Here is a 26562-nt window from a genome sequence, read left to right on the forward strand (position 1 = left end):
CATTTACATTCGTGGGAGACAAATTTAAGTGTAGACACATGCACAACTAGGTTGACGCAAGGCAACTTACGTGGACCTAACTTTGTAGTATAGACCAGGCCATAGTCACTGCTCCAAGATGGGCCTTGGCCTGTAGTCACAGAGGCCTTGCCTGTATGCAGAATTGAAGTGGTTTAACTTGAAAAGCTGATTCCTTTCCTTACCCAAAGAATTCCTTACTGAATTAAGTACCTCTTCAGCTAAATTGGTTTACAATCACACCTTTAAATGGGTGTAATTTTGATAATAGGCAAGGCGTGAATGTTGTTGCTATAGGGCAAGTGAATATCTCAGTCCCGTTCTAGTGAATAAGTGTCCGTCTCACAAAAAATCACTATCATTGTTTCTTTTGACATCCTTATTTCAACCCTTGTTTCATCCTTGTTTTTGTGCCACTAACTAGCACCAGTCACAGCAAACAGGCTAAGGGCTGAATGGATAATTCCTCTCCTTCCTTAGTGTATTTATATCTTTCAAATACTTGCAGATGGCTATCAGATGCTTCCTGAGTCATTGTTTAGCTAAGCTCTCTGCATTTAGGGAACAATTCTGCTCTCACTTAGCAGTGCAACTCCCACTGACAATAATGGGAGTTGCGTGCCTGTAAAGGAAGGCAGAATTGGGCCCTAAATGAATCTTTAGCCTCCTAATAACCTTTTGTATCTTTTCTCTAAATTTCATCCAACTTGTTGTATGCAGTGTTTTTGTAGCCAAAGCCACAAAACCAACGCTATACCTGAGATACATCAATGATATTTTCATCCTCTGGACAATCAACCTAAACTCCCTCATAGATTTCCATCACAAATTCAACCACCCATCCATTAAACTCTCTCTAGAAAACTCCTACACTAGCATCAACTTCCTGGAAGCCACAGTCAGCTTCAATAATAGGTTAGCCGTGACATTCTGAGTACATTTCCCAGACCTGAAGAAGAACTCTGTGTAAGCTCAAACGCTTGTCTCTCTCATCAACAGATGTTGGTCCAATAAAAGATATTACCTCACCCACCTTGTCTGTGCAACTTGTTGATGTCTTTCTGGTGCATTCTCACCAGCACCATAGTAATGGGCAGTTGCCTCCCTGTTTTGCGAAACAATGGCCCTGCATGTGCAGCCCTGAATCACGTGGGCTTTTCACCCTCTTTTTGAACATCATGTCATGCTGCAAGCTGCTATCCAGTTTTCTGTCCACTAATACCCTTGGGCTTCTGTCAGCACTGCTGCTTTCCAGGTATCTCCCTCCCAGTGAATATCTGTATTTGGGGATTATTTTCCACCTCAGAAGGGTGTTTTATAAGTCATGGAAATCACATAAGGTTCTGAACACTGAAATTCAAGTTTTCTATATCAAGATATCCTCTGGCTAGTCTTTGATTTTGGGGAGATCTTTCCCACCCCTTCCAAATGATTTGGAAATATTACTAAACCTTTGTTTTATGTAGGATGTTTCTGTGTAAACACATGAGCAGGTCCTTGTAAATAAGGCACTCACATATTGGGATTAGAACACACCTCTTCCAATAAAGTTTCTGTGAGCTGTGCAGCTGGACTCCTGTACAAATGAAAGTGCAGGGGTTAATGTTTTCCTCCAGATGTTCTCTTGCTTCCTGCCTTTTTTGTAAGTCTTGGGTTTCATTGTCCCTTTGCACTTTAAGTAGTAGCTTTTTGTGTGTCTGTTTTAGAGATTGGAAGAGAGATTTGTTTTTTTAACTTTTGGTTTAACAGTTTCAGTAGAAAAATGATTGACATCCTCCTTTTGAGGGTTATAAACAAGAGAGAACAGTAGTGTCTAAACATAGTAATGTCTATTCTAGCAGGAGAGAAGCTTCCGAAATAGTTCTAATGGTCCATTTTCCCCCTCCGTTTTGATGAGGGCAGGGAAAGGGAGGCTAGAGAAGTTAAATGACTAATAGACTTACATGGGGAAAACCACTAACTTTAACAAGGAGATGTATATGCCCCAGTCTTAACAAGTGACCATCAGAAATAGCTCTTCTTCACAACATGAGTTCTTACAATATATCTGGTGAGGTATTTCAAGTAGAGTGGGAAGCATTAACACCATTGTTGAAGGCACTGGTAATAATGGAATACTCTGTATAGTTGTGGTTACCCATGTTCAAGGAAGATGAATTCAAACTGGAACACATGCAGAGAAGGGTTACTAGGATGGTCAAGGCCTATTTTATGAGAGGAGACTGTGGGTATGTCTACACTGCAATTAGACACCTGCGGCTGGCCCAGGCTAGGGGGCTGCTTAATTCAGGCTCCAACTGCAGCTCAAGCTCTGGGACCCTCCCACCTCGCAGGGTCCTAGAGCCTGGACTTCAGCACAAGCCTGAATGTCTGCACCAGAGTTAGACAGCCCCTTAGCGCAAGCCTCTTGAGCCCAAGTCGGCTGGCATGGGCCAGCCGCAGGTGTCTAATTGCATTGTAGACTTACCCTAGAAGAGCGTGGCTTGTTTAGCCTCACAAAAGAAAGACTAAGAGGGGATGTGATTGCTTTTTATAAATACATTGGGGGGCTGGGGGTTAAACACCACGGAGGAAGAAGAGCTGTCTAAACTTAAAGACAATGTTGGCACAAGCACAAATGGATATAAACTGGCCATGAATAAGTTTAGGCTGGAAATCAGGTTTCTAATCATCAGAGGAGTGAAGCTCTGGAACAACCTCCCGATAGGACTAGTTGGGGCAAGAAATCTATCAGATGTTAAGGTGGAGTGTAATAAATTTATTAACAGGATTATATGGGTGTGTTGCCTGTGATAAGAGGGGACTGGTCTCCACCCAATAGGTCCTTTTCACTCTTCCTGTATCCCTAATAGCATGTCTGCAAGTTCATTGCTGATGTCTGTCTCCAAGGATTTCTTTCCCATCATTGTAGTATCAATAGCTTGCTGGATAACTTAAGATAAAAAAAATATCTGGGTTTGTTTTTATCCTGTATATTGGGCTTTGCAGGATACAAAATTGTGGCTTCCATGTTCTTGTGTGTGAATTCTTGTGTGAGGAACTAGAGCTTGGCTCTTGCTTTGTGTGGGTGGAACCAAGATCCTGCGAAATGAGGCTCTTGTTCTTATAAATTGATTTTAATGGCCTGGCCTGCTGTAGTCTTTCCTTATCTCTGAACTAACTTTTATGAGAAGTAGCAGCCCTCCTGATGTCCAGTACTTATCTCTTGTTGTAGTCCTATGAGCTTTCTGAACTATGTTTCATTCTGGTCTTTGTATGTTCTTCTGTGTTTCCCCATACACTGGATTTCCCACTTCTTGTGCATTGAAGGACTGGCTACCTTAGTCTTGAATCCTACAAACACTTACACATGTGCTTAACTTTACCACCATGAGTAGTCCCATGATCAGGGCTTTGAAGTGTAAGCTCTCCAGAGAAGGGACAGTCATTTAGTTCAGTGCCTAGAACAATACAGCCCTGATCCCTGAATGGGGCCCCTCAGCACAACACCCACTAAAACCCCCCTGGTCAAATTTCTCCTAGAGATAAATTTCTTCCTTAAAGTCTTTTTGATTATGGTCCCAGCCTCTGGCCTTCCCCAAAGAAACTTAATCAGTAACAAAAAAGTAAAGGTACTGGTGTACCTTTGATTTTGTCATGAGTCACATGATATTTGTGGTCTCAAAACTCCAACTGTTGGAGTCTCAGGTTATTACAGAGAATCTCAACTGTTATTTGAAAAAAATTTCTAGCCCTCATTGTTGCACAGAATAGCTTGAAAATATGAACCCTAAATGTTCCAACACAAGGAATGGGGATAGCCCAGCCAATCTCTTGATTTTTTTTTTTTTGCATGGTTGGGGTTTCAGTATGAGGTATCTGCAGCAGATTCAGGTTGTACTTGCCAATTCTTGTTCATCCTGTGTATTCCACTTCTGAACTGTATTTTCTCTCCAATGAAGGGCCAGTTTCTGCCCTCAGATATGTGAGCAGTTCTCTTTGCAATTGGCGGGAGTTGTGCATACAAGTGTAAGGGAATAATTTGGCCCTTGGAACATAAGTTCCTTCAGGTAGGAACTTCATTATAATAAAGCGCTGAGCGTTCCAACAATGCTGAGGTTTGATGTTACGTTCTGTCACAAAGAAAAAAAATAGACACATTCCCCAAAGCTGCTAGATAGTAGGATTGGTCTCCACTACAAGGAGATTGACGCTGGTGCAATCGATGCAGCAGGGATCAATTTAACGGGTCGAGTGAAAACCCGCTCAATCGATGGCAGAGCACTCTCTGGCTCACCCCGGTACTCATAAGAACATAAGAATAGCTATACTGGGTCAGACCAAAGGTCCATCCTGCCCAGTATCCTATCTACAGACAGTGGCCAATACCAGGTGCCCCAGAGGGAGTGAACTTAACAGGTAATGATCTAGTGATCTCTCTCCTGCCATCCAGCTCCACCCTCTGACAGACAAAGGCTAGGGACACCATTTCTTACCCATCCTGGCTAATAGCCATTAATGGACTTAACCTCCATGAATTTATCCAGTTCTCTTTTAAACCCTGTTATAGTCCTAGCCTTCACAAACTCCTCAGGCAAGGAGTTCCACAGGTTGACTGTGCGCTGAGTGAAGAACAACTTCCTTTTATTTGTTTTAAACCTGCTACCCATTAATTTCATTTGGTGGCCCTTACTTCTTATATTACTGGAACAAGTAAATAACTTTCCCTTATTCACTTTCTCCACACCACTCATGATTTTATATACCTCTATCATATCCCCCCTTAGTCTCCTCTTTTCCAAGCTGAAAAGTCCTAGCCTCTTTAATCTCTCCTCACATGGGACCAGTTCCAAACCCCTCATCATTTTAGTTGCCCTTTTCTGAACCTTTTCGAATGCCAGTATATCTCTTTTGGGATGAGGAGACCACATCTGTACGCAGTATTCAAGATGTGGGCGTACCATGGATTTATATAAGGGCAATAAGATATTCTCCGTCTCATTCTCTATCCCTTTTTTAATGATTCCTAACATCCCGTTTGCTTTTTTGACTGCCTCTGCACACTGTGTGGACATATTCAGAGAACAATCCACGATGACTACAAGATCTTTCTCCCGATTAGTTGTAGCTAAATTAGCCCCCATCATATTGTATGTATAGTTAGGGTTATTTTTTCCAATGTGCATTACTTTACATTTATCCACATTAAATTTCATTTGCCATTTTGTTGCCCAATCACTTAGTTTTGTGAGATCTTTTTGAAGTTCTTCACAGTCTGCTTTGGTCTTAACTATCTTGAGCAGTTTAGTATCGTCTGCAAACTTTGCCGCCTCACTGTTTACCCCTTTCTCCAGATCATTTATGAATAAGTTGAATAGGATTGGTCCTAGGACTGACCCTTGCGGAACACCACTAGTTACCCCTCTCCATTCTGAAAATTTACCGTTTATTCCTACCCTTTGTTCCCTGTCTTTTTAACCAGTTCTCAATCCATGAAAGGATCTTCCCTCTTATCCCATGACAACTTAATTTACGTAAGAGCCTTTGGTGAGGGACCTTGTCAAAGGCTTTCTGGAAATCTAAGTACACTATGTCCACTGGATTCCCCTTGTCCACATGTTTGTTGACACCCTCAAAGAACTCTAATAGATTAGTAAGACGTGATCTCCCGTTACAAAAACCATGTTGACTTTTGCGCAACAATTTATGCTTTTCTGTGTGTCTGACAACTTTATTCTTTACTTTACTCCAGCTCTCTGAGAAGAGTAAGGGAAGTTGATCGGAGAGCATCTCCCATCGACTCAGTGCTGTGAAGACCTTGGGGTAAGTCGACCTCAGCTACGTCAACTCCAGCTACATTAGTCATGTAGCTGGAGTAGTGTAACTTAGGTTGACTTACCCCGGTAGCGAAGACAAGCCCTTAGAAAAGATTCATCAGCCTAGTTTAAGGATATGTTCCAATCACTTGAAACTAAACCCATTAGTTTTGGCACATTAGTATGTTTTCGTTTATTCACCTCTTGTAAAGTTTTTTCACCAGGGGAAATTGTGAGCGCCGTAAGGCCGTGCTCTTTGTGTTAGTGTCAGGACACAAGCTGAGACTGTTTTTGTGATTCTCTATAATAATTACATTACCTGAGGATACTCTCATGCTTTTTCGCTCAGTGTAATGATGGCCTTATATTGCATGATTGCTTATCTATTACTTTGTTTAAATGTATCTTTATCTGTATTTACCAACTCACGTGCAGGAGTTTCCATCCTAAGCAAAGCAAGCGTGACTATAAATGCAATGGACTTCATACACATTGTGTTGATGGCAAAACCAGTTAAACTCACTGCTATGAAAACTGTGTAAGTATTTACACAAGGGTTAGGGAGGTATGGTCAGGTCACAGGTCCAGGAATTAGAAAGTCCTGGAATCTAATCCATCTCTGACAACGACACTCTATATAACCTTGTACAAGACACTTTATTTACACAATGACGCTGGTGTATATTAGGGGTTCTCAACCAGGGGTCCGGGGCCTCATGGGGGGGGAGGGGGCTGCGAGCAGGTTTCAGGGGGTCCGCCAAGCAGGACCAGTGTTAGACTTGCTGGGGACCAGGGCAGAAAGCTGAAACCCCACTGCATGGGGTTGAAGGGTGCGGCCCTGAGTCCCGCCACCTGGGGCTGAAGCAGAAGCCTGAGCAACTTCGCTTCATGGTGCCCCCCTGTGGCATGGGGCCTTGGGCAATTGCCCTGCTTGCTACCCACTAGGTGTTGTGGCACAGGTGGGCCGTGGAGTTTTTATGGAATGTTTGGGGGGCCTCCGAAAGAAAAAGGTTGAGATCCTCTGGTGTAAATGGTGGTCAGGCCTAGACGGCTTTCTCCCTACTCAGAGTAGTTTGTAAAGTAGCTGAATCTCTCCGCATCAGGTGCCCCCATCTATAAAATATTTTGCCTGCCTCTTAGTGGTGTTTGCAAAGTGCTTTGGAGGTAGAAAGTGATTAACATATATATGTGTGTGTGTATATATATGTTTAAATATGGCCTTGTGTTGACTTTGATCCCATATCAAATTCTTATCTAAAAGTTTTTCAGTTGATGGGCGATGAGCGAACCCCTTCTCCTCCCTCCACCAATAACCAAAGAGAAGGGGAGAGGCAAGAAGACAGTGGGATGTGTAGTGGGGGGACAGAGAGGAGGAGACGAGACTGTTACAAGCAGAAAGAAACTGCGCTGAATTGGTCTAGCTGAATAGCATATTTCTTTGGGAATAGATATGGTCCTTGCAGTGTCTAGGAACACTGGGGAGATAGTACTTTGTACTTTGATCGCAATCAGAGGTCCCAATCGTTGCTGAGTCCTCATTGTGCTCAGGGCTATACCTTCCTAGGGGAAGACAGTTTGATTAAGTCAATAAGGAGTTATCTTAAGCTAAATCAAAGTAAGGAGTTCTTAAAGTGATTTCAGAGTGTTCACAGAAGGCTGCACAGATTTGAACTGATAGGTTAACTGGAGTTTAATCCTTGCAACTGTTGTGTAGACAGGTTTATAGTAGTCTCTACTCTTTAGAGTCCCAAGCACACTAGTGCTGTTGTATAATTAACATGCTCTGCTAAACTCCACTGGCCCTGTGCATGCCAACAGGACAGCCATCTTCAAAACCAGTTAGGTGTCCCATGTTGTCAAACGGGGCTCACTCTGAGTGAGTACAAACTGTAGGACTTTACAATGTAATCAGCTCTATGTTTAACACCACATATGAATGAAATGGTTACATATCACTGGCCCTTTATTTGTTTTAAAACCGCTTTCTCAAATGCGTGCCTGCCTATTTGGCCAAAGTTCAGGTTATTCATCGACTATTGCTGCTTGTCTGGATGATTGCTAGGTAAGTTTTTGGAAACTTAAGGTTCATAAAGACTTTCGGTAATTCATGCTGACTGTTACTCTTAATATCCTGACATAGCACTAGATGCAATGTAAAATTCTGTTTACTGTCTTGTCTTACCCTTCATTCTAATTAAAACATTAGTTAATTTGAAACACAATTTATATTGACATCTGCTCCTTCTTGGAGCTCTTTTTGCCAGACCACTTATGTGTTCCATTTGTCTCCTCCCAATATAGGGACAACCAGTTTTGCAATGTCCAGGGCAGAATTGGTAGCTTGCCCAAAACAGCTTACATCTATTTGCTGAATGCCCACTCTTTGCGCAGTTCTCTACAAAACAGAGGCAAGTACAGTCCCTGCCACAAGAGTTTTAATCCAGACTTTTAGAAGTTTAGCTGACACCCCTTCTCCCCCCCCCCCCCCCCCCCCCCCAAAAAAAAAAAAAAAAGGCTAAATAACTTTCTTGGGATACTTTTTTTTAAAAAATTAGGTTCTTTCCAAATTTCCCATGAACACTTTCTACTTTTTTTGATCAGTGAAGTTTGGTTTTCAAAAACTGATGTTTTTTTTTAATTATTTATTTATTTTAAACCAAAATCTGAACTGGAAAAATGAAATTTTAATCATTTTCCATAAACATTTGAAAATTTTTACCAAAATGAATTTTTTCGTGAAACATGTTTGTTCTGGTCAAAAAGGCTTTGTTGTCAAAAATAATGGACATTCTACCTGAGTAAGAAATACAAGATTGGTCCTTATGGAAGGCCTTTACCTGTACATATGGCCAGTTAGGGAATGTCTTCAGTGTGGAGTGAACTTGGCTCTTTCTTGGGTGTTGGCTATAACGTGGCTCCCATCCACACACCAACCTCTGACCCAAGTGTTGAGTGTCTCACACCCCGGATAGCTGGCCCATCCTGGGATATAGGCTAAAATCCCAGTGCTGGTTACACTCAAGCAGATAGTCCATTATAGTGGGCCCAAGCGACCACTACGCTCCCCTGGTGGGCGGAGCCCGGTCAACCCTGCCTGTGCCCACGCTGGGTTCTGCAGCTCAGTTGGGCTGGAGCCATGGAAGGAGGCAAATGTCTCCAATCTGCTGCAGAACTCCGGAGCTGAAACTGCGCTGTGCAGTGCCCTGCCCCCAGAGAAGACCAACTGTGGAGAGAAGTTGCCAGGACTGCCCGCAGCTGTGTACCCCAAAGAGATGGTGGACCCTTGGACTACGGAGTTCTGCACCCAGACTGCGTAGGAAGTAGCTCGAGGAAACTATTACTCTGGTTTTGCTGCCAGGGAGCAAGTCAGCGTGTTTCAACGGAATCTTTGCTGACCCAGTGGCGGAACCGTCCATCGCTATGAGGGCCCTGGGCTGGGACCTGGTGGAATAGGGTAGGCATGGATCCCTTACCCCTTCCCACCATCCCCACCCCAACCTCCCCCTTGGCCTGAAGGCCTGTGGTTTTGGCTTGCTCCGGCCAGAAGGCTGCAGGGCCCTAGATTGTGATTGCTGGCTGCCTTAGCAAGGACGCTTAGAACATATAAGAACGGCCATAGTGGGTCAGACCAAAGGTCCATCTAGCCCAGTATCCTGTCTTCCAACAGTGGCCAATGCCAGGTGCCCCAGAGGGAATGAACAGAACAGGTAATCATCAAGTGATCTATCCCGTTGCCCATTCCCAGCTTCTGGCAAACAGGCTAGGGAACCATCCCTGCCCATCCTGGCTTAGGCAATAACCTGCTCCCTGCTCTGCCCACTCAGAGGTCCAGAGCTGCAGACTGCTAATTGACTGTCTTTTGTTGCGTGATGCAGCAAGTCAGTGGCCTCCGTCCAAGCCTGAGCCCAATGGACCACTACAACCATCCATTTTGCAATGGATGGACAGAAAGACAGACAAGTTTTTCCACAATTCACTGGGAAAGAATCAGAGCGGCTCAGCTTGCTGCAGCACCAAGAACCATGGGATATGACCCTAGAAGGTCTAGTGTTTGACACACCTGAGTACAGTACTGGTGTGGATGCAGTTAAGTGGACACACGTGAGTGTGGCTTGGTAGTGATCTCCCAAGTTAACTCTGCAGCAGGGTGGATTGATTTAAATCAGGGATATAAATCACAGGTTTAAATCATGATTTAAATCAGCAAGTAGGAAACCTTGATGAAAACCATCAATTTTTAATTGTTTTGCATTTCTCGCATTTTGTTATTTTCCTAAAGAATGAAAATCAACTTTTGGCTGTTAGCAAAACGTAGTACTAAATTGTAACTAGTGTCAAAGTTTGACTCAGACTCACAATTTATCAGACCACTCTGTTTTATTAGCAAAGCTGCTCTAATACATTTAGAAGTGAGCCCCCCCGAGTGGGGCTTGTGTCTTTTAATTTATACAGTTTTTTGGAGAACAAGTTACAGAGAAGTTACAGACAAAAGAAGAAAAAGATTTTAGTCACCACTCTTCGAGATCCCTGAGACCAGTCACGTATCTTCAATTACCTGCCACCCTTAACAATCTCCTTTAACAGCTTCCAGTTAACTTAACTAATTGCCCTTCACACCTTCCATTCTGATGCCTGCTTCTTAGATGTGCTGGCTCTATCTTAATTGCTTTTCCATTCAAAAGCTAACTGTCCCTATGTGTGCTCCCTCAGATACTTTGTAATATGTTTTGGCATGCCCTCTCATACACAATGTATCCAGCATGTCCCCTTATACAACGTTATACTTATACAATGTTATACTTCCACACTAGGAGTATGCACCTTTGGTATAATTGCTTAAATAAGTATGTAGCTTAACATTTATTCATATTCCTAACTTGTACTTTTTTAATATGTTAGAAAATGGTGAATGACACTTTTTATTTACTAGATTATTTTGGTTTTTTACTTGGGATTTGTGTCAGAGTAGATTTTGATGGAAACTGGAATTAAATTAAACTGCACAAAACCAGCATTTTAAAATTTGTTTTTTTTATTTAGTAAAACAGCCTTAAATGTGCTGGATATATAGCAATAAGTATTTTGAAACATGTTTTGCATTTAAAACTAAGTCATTTATTAAACAAAGGAAGTATTTCCTGTAGTTTGTGAACTGAATGTTTCTGGTCACCATGTTCCTCAAGATTTTCGAACTAGTAGATCTTTTCCTCACACTTGTTTTTATTGATCGGTTGGCAGAGGAAAACAAATTTTCCTTCTTTAACTCCCAATTTATTTCTCAGCTTTGAATCAACCAGTCATTGAACTGAACTTCAATAGGTGAATAAACTGAAATGAAGAAAATATTCTCTGCACCTGAAAAAGAGGCTACAGCTTTCTAAAGTTGGTTAGCACTTCAACAGACTCCAGCTGCTGGTGCTTAGCCAAGTGTCTGACTTACTTTAAAACTTCAGCAGCAAACTTACTGCTTGAATATTTTTTATTTAAATGATTAACAGATTATAATAAATTTAGGCCTTAATATAGATTGTCATAATTTCATATTTAATTTTAAATAGGTTTATTTTTAAAAAAGGAAAAAGTATTTAACTCCAATTTAAATCAGATTTTGATTTTTTTTAAATTAATTTCTATCCGCTCTGCTGTGAAAATGCAGTTAGAGGCAACAAGCTACATGTGTGTATGTTGCTGTACTTAAGAAACCATGGTGTAGGCACACACCAATTGGGCATACTTAGGGCTTATCTACAGTACCGCGCGGGGTCGAGCTAAGATACGCAACTTCAGCTACATGAATAGCGTAGCTGAAATCAGCGTACTTAGATCTACTTACCGCACTGTCTTCAGCTCTCCCGTCGAATCTGCTTCTGCTCCTTGTTCTGGTGGAGTACCGGAGTCAATGGGAGAGCGCTCAGTATAGACGCAATAAATTGAGCTCCGCTGGATCGATCGGGTAGTGTAGACAAGCCCTTAGTAACATACCCCTGTCTTTGAAATTTGGACCTAAAGATCAGACATGGTGCATGTGATTTTTTTTGTTTTTGTTTTTTTTTGAAAAATGCAATTGTTGTGTAATTTTTGTTTGAGGACTTCACCAGCAGACAGTACTAGAATGTGCGTGTTTTGCAGGCACACCAAACCCACATTTTTAATGGTTTGATTTTCTGGTTCCACTGTGCATGCAGCACTGCAGAAAGCTACTAGAAAAGGAGCTATTTAAATCCTTTCTGTTCAGAAATACTGTTGAAGGACATGCATGCATGGGCAGGAGACAAACAGAGTTCAGCTGGGTCCTGCCTGCTACTTTAAGCTTGTAAATTAAACACCGGCCACCTTCTCCAAATAAATCCTTCTTTAAACCTCACCTGGGACATGCTAAGGATGGCAGCACTACATCCCCTTATTGCCGACACAGTCGATCTTGGATGGATTGTAAGGCTGCCGGTTTGAAAGTCTGCAGTTGCCCCAGAATTGGACATGGTGCATAGAAATTGTGATGTGGTAAGGGATTCTTTGAACATTACTGAAACCAAGGTAGAAAGTTTTGTCCAAATTTCTGGGAGTAAAAACTCATGGTATAGATCTTGAAAACGTAGCATCTGAGCAAGATGCAATTTCTTCGCCGTTGGTGGCAAAAAAAAAATTGGCTTTGGAGGGAAAAAAAATTGTTTGGAGCCGAGATTTGTTTCAATATATGGCTACTTGTGTTTCCTGAGTATACTGAGGAATGAATTTCTCAGGGCATGAGATAATGAGTAAACGATCTGCACTATCCCAGCTATCTCAGTTTCCTTGCTCTCAGAATATTAGTTTTGTCTACCCCTAAAACAACTCTGCTGAAATGCCGTCTGGTAGAGCTGATGGAGGAAAAGATCTGAGGTTTGGAGATGCAGGTGGAAAGTCTGGTTGAGTTTAGGAAAGAGTTCAAGCGGATGATGGAGCAAAGACATGAGGTATCTGAAGGGAAAAACTCAGACTTGCAGATGGAAGCAGGGCTGGGGAATTCTGAGGGGAGACTGTGAGGAAAGTGGTCAGTGGAAGCATGTGACCAAAAGAACCAGGCAGAGGAAAAGACGGGCTAGTGAAGGAGAAATAGAGCTCAAGAACTGGTTTGCAGAGTTGGAAAATGAAGAAGGGGCTCAGCAGGTAGTCGCTGAAGGTGGAAGGGCAAGGAAGAAGAGAAGAGCGGCTAGTCCTATAGGGAAAAGTCAATGGAGACTACACCAAATATGAGCCCCAGGAGAATACAGGATGGGTTGAATAGGAATGGAAAGAACTTGCAGCCAGAGGGAACAGGGGATAGACTGGAGAATAGCACCGTCACCAGGAAAAGGCAGGTCTATGTGATCGGGGACTCTTTACTGAGAAGAATAGACAGGCTTGTAACCAGAGCTGATCCAGAGAATAGAAGGGTGTGCTGTCTTCCAGGTGCTAAGATACGGGATGTAGACCTGAGGTTGAAAAGGATCCTAAAGGGAGCAGGAAAGAATCCCCTAATTATCCTTCATGTGGGAACAAATGATACGGCTAGATTCTCGCTGGAAAGTATTGAGAGACTATGCTAGGCTGGGGAAGACGCTTAAGGAAATCGAGGCTCAGGTGATCTTTAATGGGATTCTGCCTGTTCCTAGAGAAGGGCAACAAAGGTGTGACAAGATTATGACTATCAACAGATGGCTTAGGCAGTGGTGCTATAAGGAGGGCTTTGGGATGTATGGCCACTGGGAGGCATTCATGGACAGCGGACAGTTCTCTCGGGATGGACTTCATCTGAGTAGGGAAGGAAATAGACTTCGAGGATGGAGGCTGGCACAACTGATTAAGAGAGCTTTAAACTAGGAATTTGGGGGAGATGGTTGGGAGATGTCCAGGTAATCTCCACGCCTGATTTTAGCATTGAGAGGGAAGAAAACGAAGTAAGAAAGGATACAGCCATGGGTAGGAGTATGTATATAAGGAGGAAGGGCAGTGTGGATACCAGTCTATTAGGTTATACTGGCTGTAGAATGACCATGCCTAATAGGGTACAGAATGTGAGCGAGGCCAAACAGCAAAAATTAAGATGTTTGTACACCAATGCGAGGAGCCTAAGTAACAAAATGGAGGAACTAGAGCTACTGGTGCAGGAAGTGAAACCAGATATTATAGGGATAACAGAAACATGGTGGAATAGTAGTCATGACTGGAGTATGGGTATTGGAGGGTATGTGCTGTTTAGGAAAGACAGAAATAAAGGTAAAGGTGGTGGAGTAGCATTGTATATCAGTGATGAGGTAGAAGGTAAAGAAATAAGAAGTGATGGAATGGATAAGACAGAGTCTGTCTAGGCAAAAATCACATTGGGGAAGAAAACTATTAGAGCCTCCCCTGGGATAGTGCTTGGCGTGTGCTATAGACCGCCGGGATCTAATTTGGATATGGATAGAGCCCTTTTTAATGTTTTTAATAAAGTAAATACTAATGGAAACTGCGTGATCATGGGAGACTTTAACTTCCCAGATATAGACTGGAGGACGAGTGCTAGTAATAATAATAGGGCTCAGATTTTCCTGGATGCGATAGATGATTGATTCCTTCATCAAGTAGTTGCTGAATCAACTAGAGGGGATGCCATTTTAGATTTGGTTTTAGTGAGTAGTGAGGACCTCATAGAAGAAATGGTTGTAGGGGATAATCTTGGTTCAAGTGATCATGAGCTAATTCAGTTCAAACTGAATGGAAGGATTAACAAAAATAAATCTGCAACTAGGGTTTTTGATTTCAAAAGGGCTGACTTTCAAAAATTAAGGAAATTAGTTAGGGAAGTGGATTGGACTGAAGGACTTGTGGATCTAAAGGTAGAGGAGGCCTGGGATTACTTTAAATCAAACCTGCAGAAGCTATCGGAAGCCTGCATCCCAAGAAAAGGGAAAAAATTCATAGGCAGGAGTTGTAGACCAAGCTGGATGAGCAAGCATCTCAGAGAGGTGATTAAGAAAAAGCAGAAAGTATACAGGGAGTGGAAGAAGGGAGGAATCAGCAAGGAAAGTTACCTTATTGAGGTTAGAACATGTAGGGATAAAGTGAGACAGGCTAAAAGTCAAGTAGAGTTGGACCTTGCTAAGGGAACGAAAACCAATAGTAAAAGGTTCTATAGCCATATAAATAAGACGAAAACAAAGAAAGAAGAAGTGGGTCCACTAAACACTGAGGATGGAGTGGAGGTTAAGGATAATCTAGGCATGGCCCAATGTCTAAACAAATACTTTGCCTCAGCCTTTAATAAGGCTAAAGAGGATCTTAGGGATAATGGTAGCATGACAAATGGGAATGAGGATATGGAGGTAGATATTACCATATCTGAGGTAGAAGCGAAACTCAGACAGCTTAATGGAACTAAATCGGGGGGCCCAGATAATCTTCATCCAAGAATATTAAAGGAATTGGCACCCGAAATTGCAAGCCTATTAGCAAGAATTTTTAATGAATCTGTAAACTCAGGAGTTGTACCGTATGATTGGAGAATTGCTACCATAGTTCCTATTTTTAAGAAAGGGAAAAAAAGTGATCCGGGTAACTACAGGCCTGTTAGTTTGACATCTGAAGTATGCAAGGTCTTGGAAAAAATTTTGAAGGAGAAAGTAATTAAGGACATTGAAGTCAATGGTAAATGGGACAAAATACAACATGATTTTACAAAAGGTAGATCATGCCAAACCAACCTGATCTTCTTTGAGAAAGTAACAGATTTTTTTAGACAAAGGAAACGCAGTCGATCTAATTTACCTAGATTTCAGTAAGGCGTTTGATACCGTGCCACATGGGGAATTATTAGTTAAATTGGAAAAGATGGGGATCAGTATGAACATTGAAAGGTGGATAAGGAATTGGTTAAAGGGGAGACTACAACGGGTCCTACTGAAAGGTGAATTGTCAGGCTGGAGGGAGGTTACCAGTGGAGTTCCTCAAGGATCGGTTTTGGGACCAATCTTATTTAATCTTTTTATTACTGACCTCGGCACAAAAAGTGGGAGAGTGCTAATAAAGTTTGCAGATGGTACAAAGCTGGGAGGTATTGCCAATTTAGAGAAGGACCGAGATACCATACAGGAGGATCTGGATGGCCTTGTAAACTGGAGTAATAGTAATAGGATGAAATTTAGTAGTGAGAAGTGTAAGGTCATGCATTTAGGGATTAATAACAAGAATTTTAGTTACAAGCTGGGGACGCATCAATTAGAAGTAACGGAGGAGGAGAAGGACCTTGGAGTATTGGTTGATCATAGGATGACTATGAGCAGCCAATGTGATATGGCTGTGAAAAAAGCTAATGCGGTCTTGGGATGCATCAGGAGAGGTATTTCCAGTAGGGATAAGGAGGTTTTAGTGCCGTTACACAAGGCACTGGTGAGACCTCACCTGGAATACTGCGTGCAGTTCTGGTCTCCCATGTTTAAGAAGGATGAATTCAAACTGGAACAGGTACAGAGAAGGGCTACTTAGATGATCCGAGGAATGGAAAACTTGTCTTATGAAAGGAGACTCAAGGAGCTTGGCTTGTTTAGCCTAACTAAAAGAAGGTTGAGGGGAGATATGATTGCTCTCTATAAATATATCAGAGGGATAAATACCGGAGAGGGAGAGGAATTATTTAAGCTCAGTACCAATGTGGACACAAGAACAAATGGATATAAACTGGCCACCAGGAAGTTTAGACTTGAAATTAGACCAAGGTTTCTAACCATCAGAGAAGTGAAGTTTTGGAATAGCCTTCCAAGGGAAGCAGTGGGGGCAAAAGACCTATCTGGCTTTAAGATTAAACTCGATAAGTTTATGGAGGAGATGGTATGATGGGATAACATGATTTTGGTAATTAAATATTCATGGTAAATAGCCCTAATGGCCTGTGATGGGATGTTAGATGGGGTGGGATCTGAGTTACCCAGGAAAGAATTTTCTGTAGTTCACCATCCGATGGTCCAGGGACATCTACATCGAGCACATCACCGGCCACCGACAGTACCAGGAGGAGTGAGCCGGTACGACCTTGTGCACACACTGTGGGAAAGAGACTGAGAGGCCTTCCCCATCGGAACACTGTGGGAAAGAGACTGAGAGGCCTTCCCCATCGGAACACTGTGCACACACTGTGGGAAAGAGACTGAGAGGCCTTCCCCACCGGACCATATGAACTGGAAACGTAATCCCACTGAACATTAAACCCCTCCAATGAGGGTAGACCCATCCCCACCCCCATATTCACTCACTGTACCCAGCATACTGAACATAGCCGTTGTGTGGATGACTTACCCCATATCTCGATGTCTGTACTCTGACCGGTTAAACTTTCCCCCCAGTCGGGGAGATTGCAGATTATTATGTGATCCTTGTTCCACCAGCTCCTAAATCGCAGTTTGTACCCCTTGATAATCTGTACCTTATCCCCTGACAACCAGAAACTTCTATGCTTGAACTCTGTACCGTTGCTTATTTCAACATTATCTTAATAAAATGATTAAATCTGGCTGGTGAACCTTGCCCATATGCTCAGGGTTTAGCTGATGGCCATATTTGGGGTTGGGAAGGAATTTTTCTCCAGGGCAGATTGGAAGAGGCCCTGGAAGTTTTTCGCCTTCCTCTGTAGCATGGGGCACGGGTCACTTGCTGGAGGATTCTCTGCTCGTTGAAGTCTTTAAACCACGATGTGAGGACTTCAATAGCTCAGACATAGGTGAGGTTTTTCGCAGGAGTGGGTGGGTGAGATTATGTGGCCTGCGTTGTGCAGGAGGTCAGACTAGATGATCATAATGGTCCCTTCTGACCTTAGTATCTATGAAACTCTGCTGAAATGATTTGAAAACAAGATTGTAAGAATAGCAGCTCTTTTCTTGGATAATTAATCTTGAATATGGATGTTCCCAGAAGTTCTGTCCTGTTCACACTCATTGATAAAGAGAACTGAGCACTTTGCTGGGGACAAGGAGATTTGCCATACAGTACCTAAGGACTGACTGCAGTGGTTCTACATCTAGAATGTGGCTGTCTGGCAAACTCTTCCAGCTGTACACTCACCAGGGTCCCACCACTACTGGACCCATGTGCTCCTAAGCTTCCCTGGGTCTGGGAAGACTCTAGCACTGTCTTTCTCTGGCCTCTCTGTCATGCTTCCTCAGCACAGACTCTGTTTATTATCCCTTCCCTGAAGCGAGACCTTGTGGTTCAGCTGCTTTAGGCCCCCAGGACCAATGCTGCCACCTGCACACCTTTGCAGCTTAAGCACATCATTTCCCAGACTTCTAACCTTGTCGGAACTCTGGTTTACCATTTACCTCTGCAGGGACACATGACAGTTGAGGTACGTGAGACAGGGGCTTTGCAAACTATTCTTCAGATAGCAGAAGATTTATTCAGATCGAGGTGGTAACAAAAAACACCAACAACTCCCTTCCCTGCCTCAATTTCCTTACCACTCTAGAGTGGTCTTTGGGCTTAATTCAGAGTCTTCTAGAGTGTCCAGGAGCCACCTGCACAGCCTTGCTTTCTCCTTCTGGTGTCTTCTCCCTTTCTCTCTAAAAATGGCTGGTGAGGTAGGTGAGAGCGAGTCCTCCTTTTCTAAAGTTGCTGTCTCCTTTCTCATGTGAGCCTCATCAGGTGTTCAAAATCCCCCACCAGATGATCTGTTGCTTAGGCTTTGTCTACACTAGCACTTTTGTCAGCAAAACTTTTGTCGGTCAGGGTTGTGAAAAAAACACACACACTGACCGACATAAGTTTCACTGACAAAAGCGCCAGTGTGGACAGTGCTACGTTGATGGGAGAGCGTCTCCTACGTCCATAGCTACTGCTGCTCGTTGTGGGTGGTTTAATTATGCCGGTGGGAGAAATCTCTCCTGCCAGCATAGTGCGGCTACACAGGAGACCTTATAGTGGCACAGCTGCAATGGTACAGCTGTGCCGCTCTAGGGTCCGTAGTGTAGACATAGCCTTAGTTACCAGCCTACTTGGCCGGACTGGTTTTCTTGGGCTGGTGACCTTCTTTGCCCAAGGCAGCATCCATTTGAATAGAAGACTATCAAAGTTTAATGCCCCTCCATTGTTAGCCTTCTGTCCTCACCTGTTGGAATTCCATCCCAGGATAGAGGTAAAAAGGTAGCAGGAAAGCCAGACTAGTCTTACAGTCAAAATGCAGTTAACAGTATACAGAATGTCAAACTAGAATTCATAAGTTGTGCCTAGACAGATTCCCCAAATCATCACAATGTCCTATTTATTTGGGCCAAGATGTTTGATTCAGTAAAGAACAGGAGTAGAATTGGAGGAAACTAACAGTGGATTTAATATGGTCTGAGTTTTATTTGGTTTACTTGGTTTTTCTTTTTCTCCTGCTCTTGCACATGCTCTGTCCAGTTCTGTTGAACAATAATAAATTATAAATTCATAGATCATTTGGTATAATGAATCATTTACATTTTAGTATATAGAGTTGGGAAACAGAGTTTTGGTTCTAATCCCCCACTTTGGTTTCCAGCATTTGACTTTAATCTAACTCAGAGGAGTTATAGCTTATTAGAAGCTTCTTAAGGAATTGATTTTTCCCTCCCACTTTCTGCCTGAGACACGCAATTCTAGGCTCTGATCCTGCAAACATGGAAGTGCATGTGTAATCCTGTTGAATCCAATGGGACTGCTACTCACATGTAAGTGTTTGCAAGATCAGGGGCTAGCATTGCAACCAAGAGCTTTACAGAATGGCATCTTTACATCTGTAATTGTAACACTTTATCAGCCTTGAAGTTATGGGTTTTTTAATCTTAAAACTTTTATAGTTAAACCAAAATGGCCATTATATTCTTATTAACTTTGTATTGTTCCCTCGATGTTTGCATTTTTAAAATCTAGCTTGCACTCTATCTTGCTCTTTGTATACTAAGTGAAGAGTTTAAATTTTTACTCTGTTTTCACTTTCGTGAGTCTTAGTTATTGTTACACATGTCAAGCACTATATAAATCCTAGATAATTCCTCCCCTCATTAATTGTTAAATTTCATTTACAAGTTCTCAGTAAGACATTACTTTCCCTAACATTTTCACCCTTCTTTCTCTTCCCCTTCCCCCTTTCAAATATTGCTGTGTTATACTTTTTTATGATTTTTTTTTATGGGAGGGGCAAAAGATAGATGATGGAGTGGAATGAGATCACAGGGAAACTAAGGCCATGTCTACACTAGTACTTTTGTCGGCATAACTTATGTTGCTCAGGGGTATGGGAAAAAAAAATCCCCCTGAGTGACATAAGTTACACTGACAGAAGTGCCAGTGTGGACAGTGTTATGCTGGCAGGAGATGCTCTCCCACTGACATAGCTACCACCATTTGTTGCTCGTGGTTTAATTAGATGGTTGGGAGAGCTCGCTCTCGTCAGCATAGAGCAGCTATGTGGGAGATCTTACAGCTGTGCTGCTGTAAGGTCTCTAGTGTAGACATGGCCTCAGATTAGAAATGTCCTGGAAGAATTCAGTGAACAATTTAGAAGGTGTCACAGGAGAACTGGAGGCAGTATTAGTGTAGTTTGAAAGAGTTCAAGTAAAGAGGCTAAGAACTGGGAAGATTGTACTTACTGAGGGTGGGGATGAAGAGAGATCTGTGAACCAGAAAACTACCTTTTTTATAGAGGAGGTTGAAGCGGCCCAAGGAACACTGATGGGAGGATCATGCTTTCAAAGAGCATGAAGTACAGATCAGTTGGCTTCAGACAACTTTTTGTTTTCTTCTGGTAAAGGCAGTGTGGGCTTTGTTTGCAATAAAGAGAAACTTTCTTTACTGCCACTTCAGTCTGCTGCTCAGTGATCAGTGCGGGGAAACCGAATGCCATGAAACCTGCATCAGTCCTGTTAGATCAGTGGCCCCGTCCTGTATTAGGACAACTGATGGGGTGGAGGAATCCTGTAAACACTTGTTTGCTTTATCAGCATATTTTCTTGTTTGCTAGAAGATATCACTGTAAGAGCCACTGTCAGCTGTAAATATACCTGTCGTTTTACCTACATGAAAAGTTTACTGCAGAATGCACAATGTATAAATATTTTAGCAGCCCAAGTGTGATTACAAGCATCAACGAAGGAAGATTTTTATTAAAAGAAAGTATTTTGCAAACTTTGCAATATAAATTCATACCACTGAAAAGTGATTTTTATGTTGACCCATAAAGGGATTGGCAACTACCTTTGCCTCCAGGTTTGCATCTTGGGGAATAAGGGGGCATAAAGGCTATGCAAAACCTACCAGGAATATTTTCTTAATTTTTTAGTTTATACTTTTCCTTTCAGTGGATGCTGATCTCGGTCTAGTTTCAGTGTCCAAGCTGAGGGAAATGCACCAAGTAAGCCAGTTTATACATGGAGAAATATCATTAAAATTTTGGTAAAAAACATGCAAAAGTTACACCAAGAGTCCCTTTTTAAGACAGCAGTTGAACTGGCTTGGTCAATTTTATTTTTAAATCCAGATGCTAGACTAAAGGGGATGTTACGTTTCTGTAATAAAAACAACAAAACACTTTTAAAGATTCTGCCATTTAGTGTCTCTAGAGATCATTATACAAAGGGTCCTGTTGAAGAGCTGCTGGTTTTGGGTGTGGTGCGGTTTTTAAATGAGAACTTTGGGGCAGGTACAGTCAACTATAGAACAAGACTGGGCAGGAGGCAACCAGTCGGCACTTATTTTCTATTATTTTTATTATAAATTAGATAAAATGTGCTGGATGAAGATTGAACTCGGCCTGGGTTGCACGTGCCTTGAAATGGGCGCTGAAGCTCTTTGATAATTAAAGTATTAATACTTATATTGTGCTTTATATCTTCAAAGCACTGTACAAAATTAAGTGATTAGAATGGAAGGCAACAGGTTTCATTGTGGCTCGGGCTAGTATCCTTATCTCTCACATGCAATGTTGTTCTTGTTAACCATTCTTCTCTGCTGTTCTTCACTGACACAACAGCAATACTGGCTTATGCTTTGATACTAACTACTCCCTCAAGCAAACTAGTATCAGATTAGATCTGTGCTTGGCTGGGAAACCTCTGGGCAACATGCAGGTGGGGATGGTGGTGGTGGTTTAGAATGTGGCATTCTTTCCGCTCGGTCAATACCAAACATGCCCCAAGATGTTGGTATGTGGCATTGTGCTGCTAGAGGTTCCATCTTTGAGATGAGACCTAAAGTGAGGTCCTGATACCTTGTACTCACTAAAAATTCCATTGCACTTTATCAAACAAAAGTTAGGGATGGTAAACCTCCATGGCCTGGCTTTATTCTATTAATTACTTTCTGTTTACTTCAATTCCCTCTGCAGTTTCTGTTGGATAAAGTATTCTTCATTTCTTGCCCTCAGCTGTTCTCTAGGACTGTTATATATTAGTTTGCTGCTACTTTCCATCCCAGAGGTAGTGCATTTAAGGAATTGGTGAAGTGATACCTCTGTGTCCCTTGCCGAACTCAGATGTTGAGGTTTGTTTAATGCATCGTAAAACACTTTGACTTTCTCTGATGAAAGGCATTATGTAAATGCAATATGTACTGTTTTTCTTCTCCTTTCATTTTTTTAACAGAACAGTACATTAGGGAGGTATGTTTGTCCTTCTGTTACATCAGAAAAGCCTGTTGCTACATCTTTGGGCACTAATATCCCAACAAATACTAGGTTCGATTATGATTTTAGTCAGGAAAAAACCAAAAACCTTTCAGATCTGGATGCAAAACAGAAATTGAATGTTGATATAAATGGACTCAATATTTTGCATGTCATTAGGACACAGTAACATAAAAAGGAGGCAAAAAAGGGACGTGATAGGAGTACATAAAATAATGAATGGAATAAAAAAGGCAAACTGAGAACTTCTGTTTACTCTGTTTCATAATACAAGAACTAGCAGACACTGAGAGAAGTTGAAAGCCAGCACATTTGAAGTGTGTGGTCATTACACACAAAACATAATTGGCCCATGGAACTCCTTGCCACTAGATATTGAGTCCAAGAGCTTAGTGAGATTCAGAAATAGTTCAATATTTATATGGCTAATCTACAATAGATGTGGTATAGTCTTTAAACACTGAGCATATCACATCATACTTCACTGCATAAGTCAGCCACTAATTAAGATTAGTAAGTAGATTCTTTCTGCGCTGGGGTTAGTCTGTTATTACACACTATGGGGTTTCTTACACTTCTTCTGGTGCTGGATACTGTCTGACATGTTACTGTTTTATGTTACTGTGACAGCCAGCTCTTGCAAGCTGTGAAGCCTGGACAGTGTGTGGGCGAGGCCTGCAAACTTTTACTGTTTTAAATTTATAATCTAAAAATAATTGCTGCCTGGTATCTTCTGCGAGGATCCCTTATTCTGTTTCAGCTCACCCGTAAGCTGGGCTGAAGAGTTGAGTAGGGTTTCCCCTGCAAGGACTACTTCCCACCAGTGGGAGATACTGTAGTGTTGGCAATAGGATAGGGAGATGGTGTGCTCTTCTGGCCTGGCGGGTGCTGAGCCCGAGTGGAGTTTGCTGTGAAGGAGAGAGCCTTTCCAGCAGAGAGGTGTGGGGAACAGGCTGGAGGGACAGAAGCTCGGTGGGGTAATCGGAGGCAGAATGGGTCATCCCATCCAAGACTTCATACTCCCATGGCTCCCCAACAATTCCCTCCACTCCCTATTGGCCCAGCCTTTCCTTTCCTCCCAACCACTGGTTTTCTATGTCCATTCTCACCAGTACCCTACACCTGCGTCACTCCTGCCCCTTCAGCTACCTTCTCTCTCTGTCCCCAACCCCGCATCCCCTTTCTTCTGGGGTATGAGATCATACCTAGTTTTTATGTAGGACTTGTCATCAAATCGACTTCAAAGCACTTTACAAAGGAGGTCAGAATCATTATCCCCATTTTACATGCAGGGAAACAGAGGCAGAGCGGTAAAGTGACTTACCCAAGATCACACAGCAGGACAGCAGCAGAGCTGGGAATAGAACCCAGGTCTCCTGAGTTCCAGTCCACTGCTCTAGCCACTAGGCAACAGTGCCTCTCACCCACACTTATGCCTGAAGGGGAAACCAGTGACTTTCTCACTGATGAAAAATGTTACATGTGGAACTGCACAAAACTTGGCATCTGTGGGGTACCAATGACATAGCGAAGGATAGGAGAGAAGTCCTGGAGGCCAAATTTAGGCTGATAGGTAAGAGATTAGGACCTCCATGGTAGCATTCTCTGAAATGCTTCCAGTTCCATGCACAGGGCCAGTTAACAGGCAGAACTGCAGGGTCTAAATGCGTGGATGAGATGATGTAGGGAGGAGGGGTTTAGATTTATTAGGAACTGGGAAAACTTTTGGTAAAGGAGGAGCCTTTACAGGAAGGATGGGCTCCACCTAAACCAAAATGGAAAGAGATTGCTGGCACTTAAAATTAGAAAGATCGTAGAGCAGTTTTTAAACTAAGGGCGGGAGGAAAGCTGACAGGTGCAGAGGAGCACGTGGTTCAGACAGAGCCTTCCCTTAGGGTAGGATCTATTAATGGAGATTCTCTAGATCCTAGTAAGGAGGAGAGGATGGAAGATGATAAAATATGGGCAGGATCTGATGAGAAGCAGTCAAATGAAAAAGAGTCCCATTGAATTACATCACATAATGGCAGACAGCTAAAGAGTGACAAGTTTTTAAAGTGCTTATATACAAATGCCAGAAGTGTAAATAATAAGAGGGTGAACTAGAGTGCCTCATATTAAATGATGATATTGGTATAATAGCCATCACAGAAACTTGGTGTCAGAGTAGCAGCCGTGTTAGTCTGTATCCGCAAAAAGAAAAGGAGTACTTGTGGCATCTTAGAGACTAGCAAATTTATTTGAGCATAAGCTTTCGTGAGCTACAGCTCACTTCATCGGATGCATTCAGTGGAAAATACAGTGGGGAGATTTATATACACAGAGAACATGAAACAACGGGTGTTACCATACACACTGTAAGGAGAGTGATCAGGTAAGGTGAGCTATTACCAGCAGGAGAGCGGCGGGGGGACTTTTTGTAGTGATTATCAAGGTGGGCCATTTCCAGCAGTTGATAAGAACGTCTGAGGAACAGTGTGTGTGTGTGGGGGATAAACATGGCAATTCTTCAACAAAAAAACTTCAAAAACAGACTCCAACAAGAGACTGCTGAATTGGAATTAATTTGCAAACTGGATAGAATTAACTTAGGCTTGAATAAAGACTGGGAGTGGATGGATCATTACACAAAGTAAAAATATTTCCCCATGTTTATTTCCACCCCCCCCCCCCCTTCCTCAGACATTCTTGTCAACTGCTGGAAATGGCCCACCTTGACTATAACTACAAAAGGTACCCCCCTCCCCCCGCTCCCCTGCTGGTAATAGCTCACCTTACCTGATCACTCTCCTTACAGTGTGTATTTTGTACCAAATGTTTAGAGGATAGCTAATGTGATGCCAGTTTTAAAAAGGGCTCCAGAGGTGATCCCAGCAATTACAGGCTGCTAAGCCTGACTTCAGTACTGGTCAAACTCATTGAAACTATAGTAAAGAACAGAATTATCAGATACATAGATGAACATAATTTATTGGGGAAGAGTTAACATGGCTTTTCTAAAGGGAAATCTCTACTAGAACTGTTTGAGGGGGTCAACAAGCATGTGGACAGGGGTGATCCAGTGGATTTAGTGTACTTAGATTTTCAGAAAGCCTTTGACAAGGTCCCTCACCAAAGCCTCTTAAGCAAAATAAGCTGTCATGGGATAAGAGGGAAGGTCCTCTCATGGATTGGTAACTAGTTAAAAGATAAGGAGTACTTGTGGCACCTTAGAGACTAACAAATTTATTTGAGCATAAGCTTTCGTGAGCTACAGCTCACATGCAGTAGAAAATACAGTGGGGAGATTTTATATACACAGAGAACATGAAACAGCACCAGTGTGAACGAGGTGTTGCTTTACTGCGCTCTGATCAGCCTCCGGAAATGTCCCATAATCCCCTTAAGTCAAGTGGCCACTCTTGTCACTGTTGTGAAATTGGCTGCAGGAATGCGGAAATGCCTTTTCAAAGCTCCCTTTCGGAGAAGCTGGCTGCTTATCAGCGCTGAGAAAAAGCAAACATTTACTGTTTGCTTTGAGTGAGTTTGAGAGAGGCTGGGGTGGGGGTGGGGGGGAGGTCTGAACTTACAAGACAGCATGCTGACACACACTCAGCACCCCAAAAACCCACTCTCTCCTCCCCACATACACACAACACACTCCCTGTCACACCCCACCCCATTTGAAAAGCACGTTGCAGTCACTAGAATGCTGGGATAGCTGCCCATAATGTACCGCTCCCAGTGCCACTGCAAGTGCAGCAAATGGGCAATGCCAGTGCACTGTCAGTGTGGACAGACTGCAGCGCTTTCCCTACTGCGATCTACGAAGGCTGGTTTAACTCTCAGCACTCTACATCTGCAAGTGTAGCCATGCCCTGAATGTGGTATAGTGAGATTACATTACCAACCATGATTAAGTTGAGCAGCAGTGTAAGGAGTTTTCTCTATTACAGTATTTTAGAAGCACATTTTGCCCAAGGTGTTCAGAAGTAATTAATAATTTTGAGTGCAGCCAACAATAAGACACCTTAAAGTAGCTTAATATGCAGAGCGGGTCAGTGTTAAGCACTTTTTGAAACATCAGACCCCTTTAAAAGTGGCCAGTTGGCCAGCTCTTGGCCTTTCTCTGTTGAGAGGATG

The 26562-nt window shown here is 42.5% G+C and overlaps 1 protein-coding gene across 17 annotated transcripts in view; it reads left to right on the forward strand.

Annotated features, from left to right (window-relative positions):
* Positions 1–26562, forward strand: part of HMBOX1 (homeobox containing 1) — a 159619-nt gene that overhangs the window by 16732 nt on the left and 116325 nt on the right. The window contains exons 1-2 of one of the 17 annotated variants that reach the window (XM_043542086.1): positions 20099–20108; positions 25295–25304. The exons of the other annotated variants lie outside the window; for them this stretch is intronic. The gene's annotated coding sequence lies outside the window, so the exon portion shown is untranslated. Of the gene's footprint in view, positions 1–20098; positions 20109–25294; positions 25305–26562 lie in introns of those variants that run through there. 17 annotated transcript variants of the gene reach the window in all.

Source organism: Chelonia mydas, chromosome 3, assembly GCF_015237465.2.
Source record: "Chelonia mydas isolate rCheMyd1 chromosome 3, rCheMyd1.pri.v2, whole genome shotgun sequence".
In the NCBI taxonomy this organism is placed as follows: domain Eukaryota; kingdom Metazoa; phylum Chordata; order Testudines; family Cheloniidae; genus Chelonia; species Chelonia mydas.